The sequence below is a fragment of the Coturnix japonica genome, chromosome 2 (assembly GCF_054131305.1).
Source record: "Coturnix japonica strain WE chromosome 2, WE-NBRP24, whole genome shotgun sequence".
NCBI classification, from domain to species: domain Eukaryota; kingdom Metazoa; phylum Chordata; class Aves; order Galliformes; family Phasianidae; genus Coturnix; species Coturnix japonica.
In genome coordinates, this window is record NC_140664.1 from 50,530,429 (window position 1) to 50,544,619 (window position 14,191).

Here is a 14,191-nt window from a genome sequence, read left to right on the forward strand (position 1 = left end):
AAGGTAGAAATTCAGGATTTATTGAATGAGATTTCCCATGATTTGTTTTCCATCCTCTCTTTTCTGAGGGAAAACAGAATCTCTGAGTTGCATCTGAGATTTACTGTCAGGAGTTGGACTTCATAATCCTTGTGGGTCCCTTCCAACACAGGAGATTTTGTGATTCTGTGATATACTCTCCTTATTACTGTTACTGGTTGTATGGGAGTGGTTCAGAGTTTACTGGGATTCTCTGACAACTTTCAGTCTTCAGGTCACTCTAGATTACCTTGCAAAAGGTCTGTGAATAGCATGTGGTCTTAGATTTAACTGTGTAGCTTTTCTGACTTTCCTATGCAAAGTGTGGCAGAAGGAAATTTTACCTCTTGAGGGGGAACATAAGGAAAACTAACACCTTTTATTTATCAACATACAAATAAGTATCAAGTAGCACAAATCAGTCCTTCAGTAATTCATTACACATCTCCATTTTTTTCCATAGGTATTTGAACTTGAAATGTAGATCAAGTCAAGTTTGTATTTGAAAGACTTCACCCAAATGGCTAAGCATGTCCTACACTTATATTACAAAACTGGCTAGTGGGCACTGTAAATTACAAAAGAAGATCTGAAAGTAAAATATATAAATAAATAATTTAAAACTGGCCATAGTTGTGCAAAGGTAGGAAAAATTAAAAATAGAGCTTTTCTGTTTTAGTCATCATAATTAAATATCTATTAAAGTGGAGATAAGCTGGTCTCATGAGAAAAATGACTGATTGGGTTGGTCTTTTTTTTTTTTTTTTTCTTATTTTCTGGCATCCAGTCAATATGTGGTTTTATTTCTTATTCTGGAAATTTTCTAATGCTGTTATGCATTTTTTGTTGTTGTTGTTGTTGTTTTTTTCCTGGTGTTTTTTTTTGTGTCAAATATAAGTAATGGCATTAGTCCTTATAGACAAGTGCCTCCTGACAGTAGCAGTGAATTTGTTGAAAGATGACCTCATCTGTTCGTTCCAGTTTCTGGCATCAAATTATAACTTGTCATTACTGTAAATTTAAATCATTACACCCTTGCTCAGAGAAGTTATAGCTTATCTGTACTGTTTTCCCTTGAGCATTTGTTATATATGATGTGCAGAACAGCTGTGTTTACTCTCATTGCTCCATAGAGGGTATAGAGTGGCAATACCCATCCCAGGGGTGGCTGTATTCTTGGGATCCATTCCCACAGTACCAGAAAAGGCCAAAAAAGACACTGCAGCTGTACCAACTCAGTGCAAGTGTGTGTGTCTGACTGTTGGTGCTTGAATAATATTTTGGACATTTTTACTTGCAAGTGATCTAAAATTCAGGGTTGGGCATTGTTTGTTTTTGTTGTTGTTAGATTTTGGTTTTTTTGAGAAATGTTTGTGATTGAAAGAGATGTCGAAATGTACTTTGTGCGCTTTGGGTTTTTTTTTTTTGTTTGTTTGTTTGTTTTTTTAAGTCTTAGAATATTAATTTTCCCAAATCAGAGAGTTACATTTTCCTGAGATCTGCATCCCTATTTTTCCCTGATGTAATGTTTAAATTTCTTCAAATATATATTTTCAATTAATATCTTGTTTGCTGGCGAAATCATCTGATTGGTGTGGGAAGGTCACAAATTGTATAGATTTCAGGGGCAGCTATTACTTGGCTGATTAAAGTGATATGAACCCCATTTAAATGAATAGTTGTTAGTAAAATTACTCAGTTCTGTACACCGAACAATAAATCTGCAGTAATTATCAGATCCTTCTTAAAAATGGAAGAGTCTGTACAGTTTAATTGTTCAAAACAAACATTCTCTGCATCAAAAAACATAATACCGAGAAAAATAGAGCTGTGCTGATAATAAAGCTGTTAATAGAGTCTGTGCACATCAAAGAGCAGTATGAAAGTTAATTAAAAAAAAAAATGTTTTTCAACAAAGATTGTATTAAGATAATAACATCCTCTTTTCTTAACAAGGTGGTTAGGAAACCTGTAAGCTGAGCATACTGACGGGATTTCAAGCTCTTACAAGCATGGACTTTTAAGTGCTTAAATGATGAGAGCTCCCTGTGAGCCTGTTCCTGTGTAGATCTCATCCTTATAAATCATGACAGCTAGGGATATGAATTACAAGTGTCAATTCACAAGAGTAGATAAAAAGTGGTATCAACAGCAGTGGAATCAGTGTCAAACCCTACATATCACAGAAAAAGTAACTACTGGAAAGTATAATCTCCTAAACAGTCCCAGGCATGTTAATGATGGTTCTTCTAACATGATCAATGTATTTATTCCAGCAAAATTCAGAGGAGAATTTGTGTGTGTACAGTTCTGTGCAAAAGGCTTCTACTTTTGAAAAACATTTGTTTAAATAGATGCCTATATTCCTGTTGTATTAAGCATTAAAACAAGCTAGAAGACCAAACTTTTTTACTGTAAAAATATTACTGCTAGGATAGAGGTGAGTAAGGGGCACACTCAAATAGTTCATTGGGGTGAAATAAAAAAAAAACATGAATTTTATATTATTTCCAAAATGCCATTGCCTCAGAACAGTTCAGGTTTAAAGGAACCTCTAGAGTCTGTCTAGTTCATATTACTGCTCAGGAACCATCAGTCACATCATGATGTTTATGGCTATGTGCAGTTGGGTGTTGGATGTCTTCTGGGATGTAGGGTCCACAACCTCAGCTGAGGTAGTTGTGAGGTTGTGTACCTGATACCTACTAAGTGAAACAGTAGAAGAGACTCCGCAAGGATGAACTGGGCAAGATGCAATGAATAGAGCTTGCTCCAAGGGAGACAGTCTAAATATAAGGGGAAAAAAATAATGAGTCATGGGAACAATTCTGGACAGACTTCTATGATGCTTACAAGTAAGTATTTACTCACTGGAAATACTTAAGAACTAGTTTTAAAGAGTCCTGTGTAACCTATGCTAAGGCCTCATTTTCAGGATTTGGCCAGATGGTTGTTGGGGGACCTTTCCAGAGTAGGCTTTTCTGGGAAGTGTGAAGTATATGTGATACAAGTGGCTATGAGCTATTGATATATCTCTGTGCTGCTTGTTTTATGTCAGGCTGGTCCTGTTCTCTCCTTATATTTCAGTAACATATGCTACCAATACAACCTGGGGGATGTAAGGATTGAGCATAGCCTGACTGAAAAGGACGTGAGAGTACTGGTGTATGGGAAGCTGGACATGAGCCAGCAATGTGCCCTTGCAGCCCAGAAAGCCATCTGTATCCTGGGCTGCATCGAAAGAAGCATGGACAGTCAGTGGAGGGAGGTGATCCTGCCCTTCTGCTCTTGTGACGTCTCACCTGGAGCAGTGTGTCCAGATGCGGAGTTCTCAGTACAGGAGAGCCATAGAGATGAAACACCTCTTCTCCAAGGACAAGCTGAGAGAACTGGGGCTGTTCAGCCTGGAAAAGGCTTTGGGGTAACCTGATAGCAGCCTTGTAATATCTAGAGGTGAGCTATAGGAAAGAAGGGGACAGACTCTTTATCATGGTCTGTTGTATAGAGCAAAGGGAAATGGTTTCAGACTTAGAGAGGGTAAATTTAGGTTAGATATAAGGAAGTCTAAAAGTATTTTACAGTGAAGGTAATGAGACGCTGGAACAAGTTACCCAGAGACGTGCTGAATGCTGTCCCTGGACACTTTCAAGGCTAGGCTGGATCGGGCCCTGGGCAACACGATCTAGCTGTGCATGTCCTTGTTTGTTGCAGAAGGGTAAGAATTATGACATTTAAAGGTCCTTTCCAACTCTAAGTATTCTATGATTCTATACTGTTTTTTTGTTTGTTTTTGTTTTTGTTTGTTTTTTGTTTGTTTGTATTAAAATCTATTAATGTTTTGGCAAAGTTTGGCAAAACAATATTTTGTGCATTTTGATTACAAAGGCTTCTACTTTCAACAGCTAAAATGTCTGATGTCATCTGTAAAGCTTTATGTTTGATGGAAATTCAGATAATTTTCTTTTGAATAATAAAATAGATTCCCTCCAGTTCTTTCAGGTCTAAAGCTTGACATTGACTCTGGCAGGTACTTGTTATTTCTATAGACTAATGTGAGGTCAAGTATTTGAGATGAGATCACAGAGCCATTTTCTATATGTATATCCTCTTGTGCCTAGGTAGCATAGAAAGGAAAACTGTTACATTAAAGTTTAAGAGAAGAAATAAAAGAAATATTGGAAGGTTTAAGAATAAAAGAAATATTGGAATATTTTCTAGAGCACCAGCACTCTTATGGAAACACCATATCAGCTAGATATCATCTGGAGGAAAAAGACATCAAGAGATGTTTCTAGTAGATGGAACACTGGGTGGTCAAGGAAAAGTTGAGATTTTACACAAAAATTGAGACAGATACAGAAGTGAAAATAGGAGCATGAGAAGAAGGGGGGGAAAAGAAGAAGGCAAAGAATACGTGCGTAGAATCATAGAATTGCTCAGGTGTGCAGAGACTTCAAAGATCGTCGTCTCTCTGTTAGTACCACATCTACACATTTTTTTTGAATGCTTCCAGGTGCGGTGACTTTGTCTCCCTCTGCATCACATTCCAGCACCTGACCAGTCTTTTGGAGAAGAAATGTTTCTTAATCTTCAACCTGAACTTCCCCTGGCATAATTTGAGGACATTCTCTTGTGTCCTATCACTAGTTATGCAGGAAAGGAGGCTGACCCCTGTGGTTCCACGACTTCCTTTCGCAATGCTGCCTTTTTTCAAAACAAACTGGCTACGCTTTGCAGACATATCTCAGGACTGGCAAATACTGAAATAAGAAAACCTTATGTTATGTACCAAGTACACAGCTGAGTCTGGTAGAAAGGTGCTTCTGAGATCTCTGAAGGATGACTCTGCTGCATCTTGTAGAGAGATTGGAAAGAAATGATTGAGTTAGATTTTAAAATATCTGGGTGCTACTGTGGAGAATCACACTAAGATCACCTTTTGAGTGTAAGTGTGGAGTCCTAGTATCTCAAATTAAATGTTGAAAGAGCATATTTTTGACTTTCATTTGCTTTTTACCTTACAGTTTCTCTGTTTCTTTCCTATCAATGTAATCTTCACCTCTCAGAAGTGAGGAAAGTGTGAAAGGAAATTAATATTTGTGAAGCCATCTGTGTGAAACATACTTGTGTGATGACCGTTATGGAAAAACCCTGAGGGAAGACAGGGATTGTTATCACTGTAACATTAAGTCAGGAAAATTGTATGAAATCATGAGGATCAGAAGATATTTATAAAACCTTTAAATGCAGATATGAAAAAAGATGGATCCAAGCTCTTTTCAGTGTGCCCAGTGCCAGAACAAGAGGCGCTGGAGTTAGCCTAGAACATAGGAAGTTCCTTCTGAACACCAGGCAACACTTCTGTGCTGTACAGGTGATGGAGCGCTGGCAAAAATTGCCCAGAGGCTCTGGAGTGTCTTCCCTGGAGATCTTCAGAAGTCACCTGGGCACTGCTCTGGATGTCCCTGCTTGAGTAGAAGTTGAACCAAATGTAATCCAGAGGGCCCTGCCCCCCTCAGTCATTCAATCATTCTGTCATATATTCCAAAATAAAAAATAGTGATCAAATAGAATCATACAATTAATGTACAATGTGTATCATGTTGTCTTAATTATATGAGGTACCAATAAATGTATGGGTATTTGTTTTGTGTAAACACAGCTTAGGAATGTCATAGGTGAGACCTATTGTGTCTCACTGCCATAAAAACATAATGAAAATGGTAGACTAGGTCTGTGGAATGTTATGTTTGTGTTCTTCTCCTAGCCTTCAGCACTACTCTCTACATTTATTTTCTCAATATTCTGTGTATCTATTTTCATTATTCAAGTGGAGAGTATAGAACTGCATAAAGTTAATTAAGAATGTTAAAGATATAATTATCTAGCAAGTTGTTTGCTGGCACTGGCAAACAATTCTAAGTGAGGATTTATATATATATTTTCTTAATAACAAGAGTTTCTATTCTGAATTATCTACTTATGTGTTGTGTGAGGAATATTTACAGTTTGGATGTGAAAATAAGAGGCACAATGCTTGTGTAGTAGCTGTAAAAGGAAGCAGAAAGATACAAACATTAAATTATAGTGTACCAGGGAAGGCAAACATGTTTTTCATTGTAATTTATTTTAGTAAAGAAAGATTAGATATAGTGAGTATTATAAATACAGTTTTCATTTAAGGTTTGAATTTTGTTGTAAAGGAGGTTTAGCAATATAAATAAAGAATGAGGTTAGGAAAATTCACACAAAAGTATCCCATTTTTACTTCTGCACAGGAGGAAATCTGAAATTTCTAGAATCGTAGAATCACAAGGTTGGAAAGGACCTAAAAGATCATTTAGTCCTACTGTTTTCCCATTACCATTGCTACCACAAGCTACTAAACCATATCTCGTAGCTCCTCATCCAGATGCCTCTTGAACACTGCCAGGAACAGCAACTCCACCACCTCCCTGTGCAGGCCGTTCCAGTGCCTCAAATCATCAGCTGATGAAGAAGGTTACTAAAAATGCATTAGAGTTGAAAATATGCGATTGTCACAATAGGTATGCAAAATTAATTTATCCACAATGACAGCTGAGGTAAAATAATTTTCAAATGATCGGCTAAAAAAATTCAGTTAATTTTATCAGCAAATCAAGTAAAAGCATTTCAAAAAATTACTCAATTTCTAAAAGAATAGCTATATTGCCATTCAAAATGTTTTCTATTCTTCATTCTCTTACTACTGCACCTTTTAATTTTTCATTTGCCTTAGTTTCTCTCTGCTTTATTTTTATCTCTCTGGCATTTTTTCTTTAGAGAATTCTGGACCTCTTTGAATGTATGTTCACACGCACACACATGTACACACACATGCTGAATTTAGGTTAATTTAAACTCATAAATAGTTTTTCATCTAGTTGATTTCCAGACTAAAAGCTACTTTGTAAGGTGCCCTTCAGGCATAGTTTATGGTCTTATGTGAGTGGTGGTACAGTGGAAATAAGCCAGACTTTTCCCTCTGATTCTGACTCAAGGCTTCCCCACAGAGCTATAGCTGAAGTTAAGTGCTTCTACAGCATGAAGTGGAGATAAACCTAAGGCTGAGCCACTGGCATTATATACATCATGGATACAGTCAAAATAATTTATGTGCATAGAATGCCTACTGCTGCTTGTATTCGCTACACTTCTCAGTTTGTCATCAGATGAACTGCAGCGATACACTTTGTAGGTAGGGCTATATCTAGCAGATTTTCAGTAAGAATTGTGTAGCTGTCACTTACTGCATTCAGTGATGTTACATTTCGTAAGCATGTCTTTGCTTGTAATTTCTTTTGAAATATATTTCATATTAATAAACAGTTATTTTTAATTGAGCTTATCTAACAAGATAAGTGGGAATTGTTTCAGATCAGCCTGTAATTTAATTGAAGTAAGAGGAAGATTTAACGGAATCTTTGGAAAAGCGTGTTTCTGCTCTTCTCCTTACTCAAATAGCGGTAACTTGTTTCTTTTAACTAAATTGCACCTTTGGGCTGAAAACAGAAAAGGTCTGGACCCAATAATATACACTGAGAGTGCTGAAAGTGAAAACTTTGAGAAATGGAAACAGGTTCTAACATTCCGATATATTTTAATAGCTTCAAAAGGCTATTAACATTCATATAATGATCTAATTCCTTGTAGGTTCAGTGTGAGATATTGTCTTATAAGTCTAGTTGGATAATTAAAGTACTTTAACTAAAATGCATGTTTTGTTTTTCATATATAAGCTCAATGCTACTCTTTGCACACCTAGAACTAGCAGGAAGTTTAATGTTCATGTGTCTCATGTTTATTGCAGGTGAAATCTGGGAGGATAATTGGGAAACCTTTTTTATTTCAGTTGTGAATCATCTCCCCTTTCTGCCATCTTTTTAACATGGTGTTATACTTCAAGTGTGAATCTGAGTTCTAAATTAGTCTTCTTATTAATGCGTTAGTTATTTTAAATTTTGTCAACACTCACTTTTACAAAGGTCTTATTTTTCCCATTTTTAGTGGTATGCTAACACAGCAGTCTGATATTTAGTTTGCATGACAAAATAGGTCAAATTTAGAAATATATTTCAAAGGTTATTTAGGATGGCAGAGAAATGGGACTGAGGAGGACTGGGTTTTATACTGCAAATGATTGTCTATAAAAATACTTTGAAATGTGAAGGCATTTGTGTTTGGGTTTTTGTTGTTGTTTAGGTATGCATTTAAAAATATGAATTAAAATGTTCCTTAAGGGAAGAGGTGCACATATATGTGACGTAAGTGTGAATCAGATTTTTACAATTGCTTTAAAACAAGGCTATAAGTCAAAACCCAGAATTATCCCAATAAGCATTTGGGTCTATACATTCTTCAATTCTGGCACAAATAGCAGCAAAGTTTAAAAGAATGTTACTTGATTGGAGGAAAGCCCTCTTTTTTTCTTTTTTTTTTTTTTTTCCTATTAGAAGTGGTTGGTGTGACAAGGAAGCTAGGAGATGTGGATTAGTGGTTTCCTGTAGGTATGGTAAAGGGAGAACGGTTGGACTAGATGATCTTGTAGGTCCTATCCAACCTTGTGATTCTATGAACATTCTTATTCATCCCTTGTAGTTTAACTTATTAACAGTGTAGAGTTTGAAGTGGCAATACTAAAGCTGATAGTATAAGTTTGAGTTCTGTACTTAATTGCTTTAGGCTTCATTGCGGCAAAGTACAGTTTGTAATTGCTTATATCATAAGAGGCCAGTTAGAATACAACATGATTCTGGAGACCCAGGTGGGATCTCTTTTGCAAATCAGCGATAACAGTACTTAACAATACTTAGTAACAATGGTGACTTGGAAAAAGTTGACAGTAAAGATAATTTTAATAAATTATCTTCTCTTTACATTTAAGTTCTGAGAACTCCTATGTTATTTTATTAGCATAAGTTTACCTAAGTTAATCTACATTCTCCGGAAATATTGAAAAAATTGAACTATTTTAATTTATTCAATCTTGACTTTATCTTCAGGGTAAGTAGAAAATATTCAGTATGCCTCTCTTATCAGACCTATACATATTTTTCCCCTGCAAACTTTACTTTCCTGCCCTGATATTACAAGTTCATAGTTATCCTGATATATTTTAAACATATACAATCACTCTATCCCTATCTTTTCATTTTTGTAATCCACTTTATCAGATTTTTGTGGCTCTTGTAGGTGTGGTCTCCATTTAGGGTTTGCAGGAATGAGCATTTACTTAGTAGCAGCTTCACTAGCCTTTACTGCTCTGAAATAGCAGCTGGAGACCTGCCCCAGAGGCATAATGTGCAGGCTGATGTGCTCTCTTTGGAAAATTCCTGGAGAGCACTGTTACTATAACAACTCATCATGTTCTTCCATGGATAAATCTGCATGCAGAGATGAGAAAAAAATATGGTCATCCCTATGAATTGATGCTGCTTTTACATGATCCATTTATTCACTTTTATGATCCTAAGATTTATCTTTTCCCTTCAGTTCCTCTTCTAATCTTATGTTTTGCTGTTCTTCCTTGCAATAGATGTTTCTTTTTCTTCTGTCTCTTAGGACATTTTTTCCTCCAGTCTTCTTTTCCAGTCTTTTGCATTGTGTTTCTCTTCTTGTCATGTGCTTCTTTTGCGCAGAATAAACTAAACCAAAGTCCAGAAAATGTCTTTCATCTTACATGCTCTGAATGTTTATCATAGAATCATAGAGTGGCCTGAGTTGAAAAGGACCATAATGATCACCTAGTTTCAACCCCCCCGCCATATACAGGGCCACCAAGCACTAGACCAGGCTGCCATGTAGGCTTGCCTAAACCCATAGGTTTACGTCCAAGAAGCCTGGCAGATCTGTTAGCATCCCTTTTTTAGGTTTGTATGTCTCTATTGCAATCTTTTTCCAGTCTCAGTTCCTTAATAGGGCCAGCTCTGAGATCAGATCTCAGGGCTTTGTTCTCTTGGTCATAAAATACTCCAAGATTGGAAACTGTACAGCTTCTTCAAGCTGCCTGACCCACTGTTGGGCTGTCCTCAAGAGGAAAACATTGCTCCTTACATCCTGCCCAAACACTCTGTGTCTCAGTTTGTGTGCACTGTTTTTTTCCCATCTGCCACGTATGCATGACTGTTCTGGGGTCCTAGTTCTGTGATTCCAGAGCCTTTATTATTTTCAGGGAGATGAAACCACATCCAACTCTGTCTAAGACTGTAGCAGGATTTCTACTCTGTGGCAACTGGGTTTAACCATGTTAGAGGCACCACAACTCCTAACACATCCAGCGTTGTTTTGTTTGTGGCAATACTCTTTGTATTCCATCCACCTGCAGTGGGCCTTTTCTTCTTTGGCAGAATGACAGCAGAGTTAAGCGTGACTTCAGGATACTGATGGTTCCTTTCCCTTTTTTCTTCCTATAATTATGGTAGTTAACATAGCACTTGCTTCATATCTTTCTTTCTTATTGTTTCTGTTTTGAGATAGTTCTTAGCTGCCTGGGCATTGCACTCCTAGATTCCGCACTTTTTCCCATTGTGTTGGCTTTTGCTCTGTTATGCTTGCTTGGTATTACACAACAGATGGTTCTATGTGGGCCACTAGTAAGAAATAAAAGGATGAATAATTACATTTTGTTGCACTCTCTTCTGTTTCTATTCTTGCTAGATAGAAATTAAGTGAAAGAGATGTAGTACACAATGCAAAACAGAAATCCATTTATGGAAATTTGGACCTTTTCTTATGACCAAGCAATTTTCAGGGCTCTGCACAGAGGAAATAATATTAAATAGATGAAATCTCAGAATCATTTCCCTCTCCATTTTGTATGGAAGGCATATGTTTGGAAGAATTCAAACAGGAAATATTCTAGAGTAAAGCAGTTGAGATTTAATGCCTGATTTTTGTGTTTTTCATCCTTTTTAGTACTCCCTTTATATTTACTGTGGAATTTTATTTTTTGGTAGTGATATAGATGCAATATCCTATTTGGAAGCAATATTTCTATAACTGCGAAAGATTTATGCAACCTATCTAAATGTACCAATTGAGCACTGGAATCTTAGTACACGTGTAGTCTTCGCACGTCTGTGAAACACAAAAATGGATAGTGCAAGCCTAGAAAAACCTGTAATAATGTTCTCTTCTCTGTTCAGTTCTCTAACCAAAAGACATTTTAGTATAATGAATGTCCAGGGTAGGCCAGTGATGAATTCAAGAGAAAGTGGATTGAATTGTTTCTGAAAGCCATCCTTTTTCAGAAGTACTTAATGCGGTTCCAAGGAAAAGAATCAGTAAATTGTGAAATTACATTGACAAGAAGGAACAAATCCATTAGTCTGAGTCATTATTTAAATTAAATGTATTTCGCTATTTAATAGCCTTTCACATCTAATAAGACAATTAAGGTGACAGAAAACAAACAAACAAAAACCCAACGAAATAATAGTATTAGTAAAACATGTTTTATAGGCTAGGTACCTTTTTTAAGTTGTATTGCCAGAGACTGTTAAGTCATATTGTCGTATCAAATGTTTTGCTAAAATAGTGGAAATGTGCTCTTGTAATTCTTTCCTGTAATTTACTTAGATTACAAATGCCCCTTCAAAAGAAGATTGGAAGTCACCATAATATAGAACAGAGACTCTAACAGGAAAAAAAAAAAAAATAAATCTTTATTTCTCAAATTTTCTTTTCCATGTAACAGTTCTAATTATCTGCCCACATCTATATATCTTTCTTGGATTTAGGCTACTACTCTTGCCACTGCAGACTGTCCTATATTAATCATTTCATCTGAACTATTTACTAATGATCTACTTCATGACTTCACAGAAAGCAGGTGGTGGTTGTTTCATCTAAGAAGAAGTGAGGTTAGACTCCTGAAATTTATCAGAATGGTTTTTTTTTACATCCTTCCCAAGTCTCTCAGTATGTAAACTAATATAGTCTCCTGGCATCTGGACACACCTAGGAAGTTCAACAAGGAGTAATAAATGACAGCAAACTGACATTTAGCATCAAATTTACATTCTCCATGTATAAAGGTGATCTCATGTTCCTGTGAATGTCTCAGGGTACAAATTATTATAACAAGACATGATATTCGGAAAATCTTCAAGAAAACCAGTATTTTTGCTTTTTAAGAGGGGCATAAACTGTTTTCTTCTTCGTGTCATTTTGAGTATACATGAGATCCTATACCAAAGCATGTATGAGTTTTGCACCCACCTGCAGACAAAAATAAGCAAAAACGATGAGGATGAGAGGATGTACATCTTGAAGCAATATTTGAATGATTCTGAATGCTCTAGATGTATGAGCAATGGGAGCAGAAAATTAACTGTAGCCTTTATTTCATTCTTGTTCAACTCTGTGTTCCTCTCTGAAGAAGTTTTTCATTTTGCTGAACAATATCTGAGACTCACCAAAGTATTTTCTATTCTGATTGAGTACATTTCTCTTCCTGAGGTTATGCTGTTGATTAGCTGAGTTGATGTGGAAGCTTATAGGTTATCTAAATCTGGGAGTGTGAGAGAAAGCAAGCTACAGAAGTTAAGGCAACTGGGTAGCCTTGAGACCTGTTAGAAGGTTAGCCTAGCCTAATATTGCACTAGGGGAATGAGATACTGTTGATATCTATCCTAGAATATTCCCTAATTCTAGCATTGTCCTTCCACTAAGTCTTAATGAGAAGTAAAAGAGACACTCTCTTCAGTAACTCTGTTGAAAAGCTGCCCAGAATGAAAATAAAAGCTTGTGGATGTGAAGAAAAACGAACAACAACAAAAAAGCTTTGCAGAGAAAGTTGCGTTACATATAAATTGTTAACTGTATTATTTTTTTCAACAAATGTTCATTGTCATCTTAGGAAAAAAAAAAAAAAAGATTTTGGAGTTTGATACAGGAAAAGATCCGGAAATCTGAGGAAATGTACATGTAAGATGCTGAGTGATGGACATTTAAGTCAGGAATTACTGATGAGTAGAACTAAGAAGGCTGCCTGGTGCTAAGAAGTCCCTTACATTTACCACCCTGAGCAGTGTACTGAGTGTGTAATATTTAACTAAATGAAAGTCCCAATGTCTAGTGAAGGAAAGAAGCTCTAAGTTAGCATAATGAATTAGTTAAAAAAAAAATAAAATAAATTGTAAGCTGTGTAATCATAGCTTAATGCAAAAGGCTCTGTTTTGCTTAATGGAAGAAATCACAAAAGATAGAAGTAGACAAGAAAACCATGTGCAAGATTAGTCACTGAACAGATAATACTAGGGATTATATTTGTTGTTTTCTTTCATTCTAACTTTTTTGCTACAGGGATATAAACCTACCTATAATTATGAGTAGGGGAGGTTTAGTGGGGTGGGAAATAGAAAAACTGATTTTCAGTGTTTATTGCTGTTGTTTTCTCTAATCATATTTAAATAAAAAATAAAAAGTAGACAAGTCTCTATAGTTACAGAATACTAACTTTTATTGTAAGGAACAGCAGTGTTTTAGTGTATTAGACAGATTTTTTTCTGGTAGCACAGTGAGAACCTGGGCAAACCTGGTCTGAAAATCTCATCTTAGAATATGGGAAGAACCATGGAGACAGTTCTTTTAAAACGTGTTTCTGAGCATGTAAAGGAGAAAGCAGTACTGGGATACGGCATTAGTTTACCAAGGGTAAATGATACCTGACCAATCTGATAGTCATCTAGGATGAAATCATCAGATTTGGGAATGAGAGCAGTGGTTGTCATTGAATACCTCAAATTGAGCAAAATTTTTGACATTGTCCCCCTCCTTGTTTTTGTATCCAAGTTGAGACATTATAATCTGGCTGACTGAGTGGATGTCTTTGTTGCAAAAAGTCAGTCAAGTTGTCAGACTTTGAGTTTCATAGTTAATGGTTTGTTTTCCAGCTGGAGATCAACAGTAAGTGTAAGATTGCTACTGTCTTCACAGTATGTTCTGGGACATCTCTTGGGTAACACTGTCATCAAGAAACTGGAGGAGGTAACAGAGGATGCACTCATTTAACACTTGTCAGAGACCTAAATGGGCTGCAGGAATGGGATGACAGGGACCTTGTGACTGGCTCAGATGCTGTCTATGAGACAGAGGAGCCCCTCTAATGACAGGATGGCAATGGACAAACCGCAAGCAGTCCTGCAGAAAG

The 14,191-nt window shown here is 36.4% G+C and overlaps 1 protein-coding gene across 4 annotated transcripts in view; it reads left to right on the forward strand.

The window, feature by feature from the left end:
* DOK6 (docking protein 6) overlaps window positions 1–14,191 on the forward strand; it is a 245,358-nt gene that overhangs the window by 91,817 nt on the left and 139,350 nt on the right. The gene's annotated exons all lie outside the window — the stretch shown is intronic.